Raw genomic sequence first — 11,943 nt, 5'->3', positions numbered from 1 at the left:
CTTCATTGCTGCATGTGGGCTTTCTCTAGTTGCAGCGAGAGAGGGCTACACTTTGTTGCAGTGCACGGGCTTCTCATTGCAGTGGCTTCTCTTTGTTGTGGATCATGGGCTCTAGGGGTGCGGGCTTCAGTAGTTTTGACACGCAGGCTCAGTAGTTGTGGCTCACAGGCTCTAGAGAGCAGGCTCAGTAGTTGTGGCTCACGGGCCTAGTTGCTCCGCAGCATGTGGGATCTTCCCAGACCAGGGATCAAACCCGTGTCCCCTGCATTGGCAGGCAGATTCTCAACCACTACCTCATGAGGGAAGTCCCAAGAAGTATTTAAATACAGTAAAACTATAGACAATCAAAGGGCATGATAAGAAGTTTGATAAAAATGTTAAACTCTGTTTTCTTTTGAATCAACAAAGATTTGTACAATTGTTTGCTGTATTGTTTACTTTGCTGGTCCAGTGAATTTGGCAGAGAAACAGTAAACAAGATATTTTTTATTCATCTATTTATCAAGATAGTAATAAATTCCCTTATTGCTTCAGGATGTAAAGCATGTTTCCTGTGAAGGATTCATTAACAAACATGTATGCTTTTCTGCTCTATTGACAAGCTTTTAAACATAAAGTAAGAATTGTCCTCTAAAATTTATATTTTGATTTGACAGAGAAAAATAAGCTATTTCAGGTTAAAATTTAAACTTATTTTCAATGATGTTAAGGTCAGCACACATATCCGTCTAAATGACACTGTGCTTGTCCATTAGGGTAAGTAGGAATAAAACATAATATCATATGCAAGTATTCACAATTAAATCATATATATTTTATATAGATGAGCACAGTTTGAAACAGCATAATAAAGGAAAGATAGATAAAAGATGGTAAAAATTATTTGTCTACAATAATACTATGAGTTTTATTTTCCATTAATTTTTCATGTTGAATAGGAAAGTGTTTTAAAGATTTTAAGTTTGTTAAAAAAAGCAAGTCAATACAAGAAAACAATCTTAATGTAAACCCCAGTTTGGCAATATAGATAATAAAAATATAAATAAGTATATAAACAAAGTATAATATAAACCCCATAAAAATTTAACATCATACAAATTTATCATATAGAGTCTGTTTTATACCAAAAAAATTTAATGATTGGAAATTGAATAAACATGAATTTGAATCCATCAGGACATATAGTTAAACATCCCTTGGGCAGAACAATAAACTTTTCTTAACTTTATTTATTTTCATCATCCATACAGTAATATTAATCACTCCAACCTTAAAAGATTGGTGATTAAAATACATAATATATATCAAACACCTGATTGGTAGTAGTTGCAACAAGCATGGTTCCTTTTCATTAATGAGGATAGAGCATGAATCAAATATTTTAAAGTAGAGAATCCATTCTCTCTTGTATTCATAGTCATTCATTCTTTTTATCATCCATTCATGTACTTATTTATTTATTCACAGGTGTTTATAGAGTGCCTATTATGTGTCAAATCCTGTTAAAGACACTGTGGAACCCTGCAGTGTAGAAATGCATTCAATATAAAATTTGTTGACATATCCTAACATGCCCTAAAATCACATTGTGGTAACCCTCTAGAACTAGAAAAGAGGAGGAAAAAGAATAAAATTATTCAGATGAATATATGATTTTAATAAATGAGGTTTATATAACATGTTTTTAAAAAAATATTTGTCTCCAAAAGATATCAAAGCTCTTTAAAATATAATAACATAGTACAAATAATTTTAGTGGTGTGGAAAATGCATAATATCAGCTGAAACTATTAAGGAAACTACAGAAGCAACACAACATTATATATTTTAATATATTTCTGTATAAAATTTAGTATAGATTCAGCCACAAATTGTAGAAACCTCAACTCAAACTATCTTAAATTATAAGGAAATTAATTATTTTACATAAGAGGAAATCCAGAAATATGGCAGCCTTCTAATTTGTTTGACATACTGGATTAACAATGCGATCGAAGAATGTAGTTATTTACATTTTTTGACTCTGTCATTCAGCCAGTTTTTATCTGTTGACTGTCAGCAGACCTCTGCACTACCTTTGTATTCCACTCTGTGTTGCAGGGGCCTGGAGGCCTCAAACTACATTTCTAAGGTACCTATGTCAATTGGAGACACTGATGGGAGATTGTAAAATGGGAAGAGAAGGAAATTTAGGTGTCTTCTGATGTTGCTTTTTGCTGTAGCAACATCCTTGGGTATGCTTTGAAGACAACTGACCAGTGCAGAGAATTCCGGACTTTATTGGCATTTGTGGGGTTTCCAGCAGTGAGGTCAAGAGCACAGGCTCTTGTGTTACTGCTCTGTGGCGCTAGCACTGCCTTCAGCAAACGGCTGGGAAGTGTAAGGTCGAGGGCTTCAGCCAAAGGGTGAGAGCGGCATTCTCATATGCGTTCCCACTTTCTTCTTCCTTTTGCTCCTCGAGCCTTGCTATTTCTTTCTTTGCTATTCCAGTCTTTCCAATGACTTGTTAATTAATTTCCTGCATTCAATCCTCCTCTGTTGGAACACCTTAAGTCACTTCCGTTTTCTTGGAACACCTTGAGTCACTTCCGTTTTCTTGACTGGACTCTGATTCATAGAGCCAACTTCAGTGATGACTTTGTCCTTAGGCTGCAGCAAGATGACGAGAGCAGTCCCAGGCATCACTCCGGATATAACAATCTTCACAGTTAAAAAAAAAAAAAATAGCTCTTCCTGCAGCTCTCTTAGGATCTTGGGAGTGAGGAACTTTTTCCCAGAATATTCATACCAGATGGCCCTTCATGACACACTGGACCGTACTGAGTCTCAAGCTGTGTGAGAGTAAATTATGCTTCATATAACAGACCCAAAATACATAATATGTCTCTAGAGGCAGATTTTTTTCTCTCTCTCACTTATGCATTCAGATGTGGACAGTTCAAGAGTAGTACAGTGGCTCTGATGTTGTACAAGACAGACTCTAGTTCAGCTTCTCACTTCACTGTGCCTAGGATGTGGCTCTAATCCTCATAATCTGAGATGACACTCCAGCCTTCATAACCATATTGCACCAGGATAGAGAAAGTGGAGAGGAAAAGCATCACCCTCACTTTAAGGACACATCCCAGAACTTGCACAAGTCATTTCTGCTTATGTGCTGTTGGCCAGAACATAGGAAAAGATCTTTATTATGAGTATTTTTGCACCTGGGTAAAAATAGGAAATTCTATTAAGGTATGAGAAGAGAACAGATATTGTGGGAAAACTGTTAGTCTCAGCCAGTCTTCCTCTTTAGCCATTCAAATATCAATATGCATCCTTCTTTCTACCAAAAAGAACAGTTTCACTCTTTTCCTGAGAGAAACAAGCACCAAGCCCTATGACGGTAGTGTATTCACCAAGAAATCCAGGATCCCTTCGTGATTCAGTCATCTCCACAAAGTGCAAATGTAACTCCTCATGGGCCAGTAATCTGTAAACTAAAGCTATCTGCTGCCAAAACAAATAATACACAGTAAAAGTTCACATTTGGAAAAGTTCCACAGTAATTTTAACCCTGCTGGGCAGTGATAACAAACATGCTCTCCTCTGTAAGTAGAATCAATTCCTTCATTGACTCCTTTCTCTGCAAAGAACTTTTTGTTCATTATCCTCCATAGTCCTACTTGATATCAACTTTAAAGAGAAGGGTATCCTAAAGACTTTCATGGGCCATTTCCTGCTGGTGCAAGTTTAGGGACCAGACAGTATTGCAAGTCAGGCTTGGGGGTTCTTTGTGAAACAAGCCCATCAAAAACTCGGTAGAGTTGAGGTTTGTTTCCCGCCAGCCCCATGTGTGAGTTACCACTGCCAAAGTTTTCATCTAGTTATAACTATTCAGCTTCACAGCTGTGGTTGTGCACTGACTGATCTCTGTCTGGTGCTCATTCCATACTATCTCAACTCTCGGGGAGCCCTCTCAGGGTATGGGTTTGGGTGGTGTTTTAGATGAGGTCACCCTTATACTTAACACAAAGCCCACAAGATTCTTCTGTGTGCCAGTCGTTTATTTGGGAGGTCTGTTGGCAAGGAGCAGACATGAGGGATTGGAGACTGAACGGGGGAGAAAAGAAAGTGGCCTCACTAGAGGCAAGGCCGATAACTGGTTTTATGTGTGACTTTCTAAAGAACCTCATGAAATGATTCTCAAAACTTTTCAGTCTGAGGAGACATGGAGAAGCATTCAACAACTGGCTCACATCTCCTATTAGTTTAAGGTCACCCAAATTTCCCCAAGTTGTAAGGCTGAAGGGGCTGCCACTGGGGTCTCATGCCAAAGAGTTAGAAAAGCCCTGGGGCAGGAAAAGAAAAATACCCTGTACATGCTTTGAGGTAGGGTACTGTCAGGCAAAGAGAGTTAAAGCCTGCACAGGATTTTTCACTAGAGCTTTGGCTAGAGTCAGAGGTGAAGTTGAGAGGAGGTAAGGCAAAGTATAGGAGATGACTGGGCACGTGGGAATGTATTGTCCTTAATCTAGTCTTTGACGCTGGAGTGGCTTCCACTGTCTTGTGTGTGTGTGTGTGTTTTTTTTTTTAATTATTTATGTATTTTATTTTTGCTGTGTTGGGTCTTTGTTTCTGTGCGAGGGCTTTCTCCAGTTGTGGCAAGCGGGGGCCACTCTTCATCGCAGTGCGCGGGCCTCTCACTATCGCGGCCCCTCCTGTTGCAGAGCACAGGCTCCAGACGCGCAGGCTCAGTCGTTGTGGCTCACGGGCCTAGTCGCTCCGCGGCATGTGGGATCCTCCCAGATCAGGGCTTGAACCCGTGTCGCCTGCATTAGCAGGCAGACTCAACCACTGCGCCACCAGGGAAGCCCCTGCTGTCTTGTTTTAAATTTCAAAGAAAGATGCTTGAAAGAGACTTGCGGCCACAGTCAAATCTCCAGCAATGGCTGCTGTTTTGCAGCCATGTCTTGTCACCACTTCCGTTTCAAGCAGAGAAACAGTTGGATTTTTCTACCCTTCATGGTCCTAATTTACCATAGTCTCAATCAGTTTAGATTACAGGCCACAGGAAATAGCACCTCCATTATTAAAGCAACATTTCCTTTCATCTCTGTTTGCAGGTTGGCTAACTCTAGCCTGAGTTCATCTCTCTTCTAAAGACTATACTGAGAGCAGCAAGAAGCAGCAATATAACAGCATTCTGAAATTTCCTTCCATATAGGAAATGCGGGTTAAGCCGGTCCATGGCTGCCCTTCAAAATATGGGTAGCAATAGTTTTACCGAGAACGTTGCCTCAACGTAGCAAATCTTACCAACTCTCCAGGAGACCGCACGGGTTACGCAGAGCAGGATCGCCGGGTAAAGAGAAGAGGTCATAACGTCTGGAAGAGGAAGAATGTCCGGTATAGGAGACTCAGGTAAAATGATGAGTGAGACCAGAGGAAAACTAGGAATGGGGGTTGTATCAAAGCAAGTGCTTCAAGGAGGGAGTGATTGTGTCCAATGCTCATAGCAGGTTGTAAATTAAGTTCTGAGAACTACTGGGCACAGACGCACATGAGGGATAGTGATGGGAAATACTTCTTCTGAAAATAGGTGCCTAGACTTCATGTTTTTCAGAGAATTTCCATCCTTCCCAAAGAAACTTTCTACACAGTCTCCTTAAAAATAGAAAAAAAAAAGAGCCCTTGCTTTTTAGCATAAAGGGGATGATTTGGAACAAACAGCACTGACAAGATTAGTGAAAAACTACGTCAATCCTCAAACCTAATGGCCTTATTTACTTAAAATATAATTTCAAAATTTCATATATTTAAAATAAAACTATTGTTTTCCTGAAGGGTTTTCAAAAATAAATATCTGCAAATAATGGGAAAGAGCATCAACTTCTAACTGTTAAAATTATAAAATCATTAATGTAATCTACATAAATGTCACAAGAACCTTGTCAATACTCAGAAAATAGGAGTTTTAGTAATAAGTAATTTTGACAACTTCATGAAGAAAGTCAGTGAGTAATCATGATCCTAAATTCTAATGTTCCTCTAAGTTCCTCCACCGTATTGTGATATGCACAATCATTTATTTCACTTCAATTAAAAATGACTATCATCACTCAGTATTTGGAAAGGAATGAGAAATATGTCACTACAGGGAGCCTAACCAAAGAAGTATAGATAAGATTTCTTGTTGATGTTATATACCTATATAACTGTATATTACATTCAAAAATTACATATATAATAACAAATTATGGCAGACTTTGAACTGGACCTTTAAATGAGTATGATTTGGACAGTAGAGCTTCCCTACCAAATGCAAATAACTCACTTGAACTCTCTTTTTTGTAAAGGACAGACCAATTCTTCCAAGGGGAATTCTTGAACTCATTAGATATGTGATATTCATTATAATTAGTTTCATTTAACACCACAAAAAGGACTTGATCAAAGGCTATTTTACTCTTTTCTTCCTCACTGGATGATTAGCTAGGTTCATTTTTAAATGGAAGATATACTCTAGATATTTAAATGTAGGGCATCTCTTCCTTTCAAATCTCAGAAAGAAAGGTGTGCTTCAGTTTCCCTGCAGAAAGCTCTGGTATCTTGCCCCCCCTTTTGAAAGAGGAACTAATCCTTCTTTCTCTATTCTTCTTTGTCTTCTTCCCTTCATCAGCAATGAGCCTTTTTATCATTTTTGTCAGCCCAAAGAATAATTTTGCTCTTTCCAGGCCATTCAAAAATTGTACACTACAAAGTAAATGGAAATAGCTTTATTTATAAAAATAAAACAGCTATGGCACTAGTTCTCAAAGAGTATAAAATTTTGATCCCTCATTCCAACAAAAAGTCTTGTTAGCATTTAGGGTTCAATGAGAGGCAATAAACAAAAATGTTTTGGTGACTCATTTGACATCTTTACTAATAGGTTTTAATTCATAATGGTGAATATCAGACATATTTGTGTTAGGCAATTAAAATTATATCTAGACATATTTTAAATTACCATATTAACATTAACAAGTAATCTTAGAACTCATCTTGAAAGTAAAAGGTAATTTTATATTTTATAATGAAAAAATCAATAAAATGTGCCTTTATGCAGAGAAAATGTAATTATAATACCAATTAATGTTAACTGGTCACTTTTTTATTGAAGTATAGTTGACATACAATATTATGTTAGTTTCAAGTGTTCAACATAGTGATCCAACATCTAAATACATTTGAATTGGTCACCATGGTAAGTCTAGTAACCATATATCACCATACAAAATTATTACAGTATTATTGACTATATTCCTTATGCAGTATATTGCATCCCCAAGACATTTATTTTATAACTGGAAATTTGTACCACTTAATCCCCTTCACCTATTTCTCTCAATCCCCTATCCCCCTCCCCCTCTAGTAATCACCAGCTTGTTCTCTGTATCTACAAGTTTGTTTCTGTTTTATTTTATTTGTTTTATTTTTTAGATTTCACATATAAGTGAAATCATACAGTATTTGTTCTTCTCTGTCTGACTTATTTCACTTAGCACACCTAGTACTCTAGGTCAATCCATATTGTTGCAAGTGAAGATATTTCATTCTTTTTTATGACTAATTAATATTTCATTATATATATATACCACATCTTCTTTATCCATTCATCTATTTATGGACACTAGTCTCTTCCATATCTTGGCTATTATAAGTAATGCTCCAATGAACAGAGGGGTGCATACATCCTTTCTTATTAGTGGTTTTGTTTTCTTTGGATAGATACTCAGAAGTTGAATTGTTGGATCATATGGTAATTCTATATTTAACTTTTGGGGGAACCTCTGTACTGTTTTCCATAGTGGCTGCACCAATTTACATTCCCACTAACAGTGCACGAGGTTTCCCTTTTTGATGATAGCCATTCTGACAGGCGTAAGGTGATATCTCATTGTGGTTTTGATTCGCATTTCCCAGATGATTAGTGATATTGAGCATCTTTTCATGTGTCTTTTGGTCATTTGTATGTATTCCCAAAGCAATGTAACCCCTATCAAAATACCAATGGTATTTTTCACAGAATTAGAACAAATAATCCTAAAATTTGTATAGAATCATCCAAACAAACAAACAAACAAAAAACCTCCAATAACCAAAGCTATATTGAGAAAGAAAAACAAAGCTGGTGGTATGACATGCACTGATCTCGGACTATACTACAAAGCTATAGTAATCAAAGCAGTATGGTATTAGCATAACAGACACATAGGTCAGTGGAAGAGAATAGAGAGCCCAGAAATAAACCCACAGTTATGTGATCAATTAATCTACAACAAAGGAGGCAAGAACGTACAATGAAAAAAAGACAGCCTCTTCAATAAATGGTGTTGGGAAAACTGGACAACTACTTGCAAAAGAATGAAACTGAATTATTTCCTTATACCATACAAAAAATAAATTTAAAATGCATTAAAGACTCACATTTAAGACCTGAAACCATAAAACCTCTAGGAAAAATACATTAACATTGATATTAGCAATATTTTTGGGGGGGTCAATCTCCTCAGGCAAGACCAACAAAATTAAAATTAAACAAGTGTGATTATATCAAGCTGAAAAGCTTTTGCAGAGAGGAGAAAACCATCACAAAATGAAAAGGTAACTTACTGAATGGAAGATTTTTGCAAATGATATATCTGATAAGGAGTTAATATCCAAATTATCTAAAGAAATTATACAATTTAATATCAAAAACCCCCAAATATTCCAATTTAAAAATGGGCAGAGAAGCTGAACTGGTCACTTTTTAAAGTGTTTGATACAATACTTAGATGCATTCTTTTTTCATTAGCCTTGAATAACAATACTCTTAACAGCTCCATTTATAAATGAAGAAATTAAGGAATGGAGAGATAAATGACTTGTCTAAGGTACAAAGCTTATAAAAAAAAAAAAAAAAGATTATACTAAACCAGACCTCTGATTCAGATTCCTATACTTTAATCATTATGACTTACTGCAGAAGATTAGAGACAGAATTTGACATTGAAAGCTTAGATTCCAGTTTTTAATGAGACTTCTTCACCATGCCTTTATGTCTAAGGGAAAAAATTCTGGTCTGTACTGCCATTAATGATGATACTATTTTAGAGAAATGTTCTGGAGGGAAAGGATATTATTCAAATTTATTTTTAAAGTTTTTTTTTTTTTTTTTTTGGTTTGACTTTGTTTCTTAATTTTCTCATGCTAGGATGGGAGGGCAAACAAAGCCTAAACTAACAATACCAACTATATGTGTGTGTGTGTGACTGTGCATGTACTTATAAGTATGAAAATACAACTTACAAGAAAAGGCAAGGCCAGAATCTCTAAGGCTAAGGATTTTGACTTTATCTGAGATGCAAGAGAAAGCAATTAAATGAAAAGATAGTTTCATTTAAAAGATAGCTGTGTAGATACTAGGCTGTTCAAGTAGAGCAAAGGAGAAATGGTAGTGGCTAAGATGGTGGCAATGAAGATGAAGAGAAACATTATATATGTGATGAGAGAGAGAGAGAGAGTTGAGATTCCAGAGGACCTAATGATGCAGTCTATGCAGAAAGTGAAGAAAAGTAAGGAATTGAGGATCATTCCCAGGTTTTTGCATTGAGTTAGTTTTTGTGTGAATCATGGCACCATTCACTGAGGAAGAAAAGATTTGCAGGATGGGACAGTTTGGAAGAAGGAATAATTGAAGTTTCATTTTAGACATATTAATTGTAGAGGCGTCAAGTAGTGTTCCTCAAATTTCTCCAATGAAAAGAATCACCTGGGGATCTTATTGCACATATGGATTATGACCTTTTCTGCTAGAAATTCTGGTTCGGTAGTCTGAGTTGAACACAAAGTACTGGATTTTCTCACACTGCAGAAGAAAAAAACCACACTGAAGGAGGTGGGAAAGAGCTAACCTAAGTAACTTTGGAAAACAGTATTTTAATATACTGTAATTAACCATGCACAATATATACTGAAAAGCTATATAAGACAAAACGAAATGTACACAAATATTGAACTTGTTAGTAAATTTATTTTTCACACATGTACAGGTTACTGATTTTTAAATATTTTATGTGTATTCCAGAATTGAGCAAATGAATAAATAGACTGCAAATAATGAGAATCAGGTTTCTAATTGTTAAAGAAAAGAGTTACAAATAAGGAAAGGGTAAGGGAGGCTAGAATAAACCCCGTGGTGTTGGATTGGAATCAAGGTATCAATTTGAATTCATATATCAATTTGAAGTTATATGTATATGTAGATAGATAGATGATAGATAATGTGTGTGTGCACATGTGTGTGTGTATACACACACACCCAGATAGATAATATGAAAATAGAGATATTTGTATATTTTTATGTATTCGTATATATATTTTTAGCTCTCTCTGCTGAAAACACAGTGAGGTAGCTTGGATAGCAATGAGTCCACCTCATACCAAGATTCTGGTTTCTGAATACCATTATTAATGCAAAGAACAAGAATTCCATGGAGAAATGACTGATTCAAGGCTGAGACAGAGGAAAGTAAAAGATGGGTCTGGAGCATTTTGTGGTGTCGGAAAGTAAGATATCACTCCAAAAATTGTATGGCCAAGTAGGAAAAATATAGGAGACAGCTTGAAGGAGTACCAGTGACCAAATATGGAACACTTTGAGAAACAAAACAATTAATGATAGTAATAAATTTTAACCCATAGAATAAAATAAATATCCACAAGTTTACACTGATATATGTATATATATAAGCAAATAACCAGATAAATACATAAATGAAGGAGAAGAACAGCTCTTTCTTATACTCAAATTATAGTTAATAAATGTAGAGGGAATGATGGGAATAGAAAATGAACAATCTTCAAACACCACAGTAATTGGTGAAGCCAAAAATTATTGATGGATGCTAAAATTAATATGGGAAAATTAAGCAAGAAGCAGAATATTCGAACAATCTCAAATAATTACAAAGGGAAAAGTAGTGATTTTGCAGCTATCATTATAACTAAGTCATCAAAGTTAGCATCACCAGTAGTGAGACATACAGATTTTTTTGTACCTCTAATATGTACTGAAAATGGCATAATATCTCCCCTGAAGTGTTCTTGTCAAGAAATACAGACCTACTGGAGAACGAACTTGAGGATATGGGGAGGGGGAAGGGTGAGCTGTAACAGGGCGAGAGAGAGGCATGGACATATATACACTAACAAACGTAAGGTAGATAGCTAGTGGGAAGCAGCCACATGGCACAGGGATATCGGCTTGGTGCTTTGTGACCACCTGGAGGGGAGGGATTGGGAGGGTGGGAGGGAGGGAGACGCAAGAGGGAAGAGATATGGGAACATATGTATATGTATAACTGATTCACTTTGTTATAAAGCAGAAACTAACACACCATTGTAAAGCAATTATACTCCAATAAAGATGTTAAAAAAAAAAAAAAGAAAAAAGAAATACATATCCTCAGTCTAACCATGAGAAAATATCAAACAAACCCTATTTGAGAAAAATTCTACAAAATGACTGGCTAGGATTTTCCATTAGTTCAAGGTCATAACATACAAAAAAAGACTGAGGAACTATCCTAGATTAGAGAAGAATGGGGAGATATGACAAGCAAATGCAATAAGGGATCCTAGATTTGAATCTGGACCACAAGACAATAAGCAATATTTGAATACGAGTCTATAAATCGTTAGTAGCATTGTGACAATGTAAACTTTCTGCTTTCAATAATTACACTCTAGTAATATAAAATGTTAACATTTGGGGAAGCTGAGTAAAGGGTATATGGGAACTCATACTGCTATGTTTGAAGTTTTTTGATAAATAAGATTTGATAACACAGTTTTATAAAAACTTAGTTTGGACATTTCTGAACCTCTTTTTTGTTTCCTTATAGAAGAAAGCTGCTGTTTAGTGTTAATACTAAT

The sequence above is a fragment of the Stenella coeruleoalba genome, assembly GCF_951394435.1.
Source record: "Stenella coeruleoalba genome assembly, chromosome: 17".
NCBI classification, from domain to species: domain Eukaryota; kingdom Metazoa; phylum Chordata; class Mammalia; order Artiodactyla; family Delphinidae; genus Stenella; species Stenella coeruleoalba.
This window is presented reverse-complemented; position numbering follows the sequence as displayed.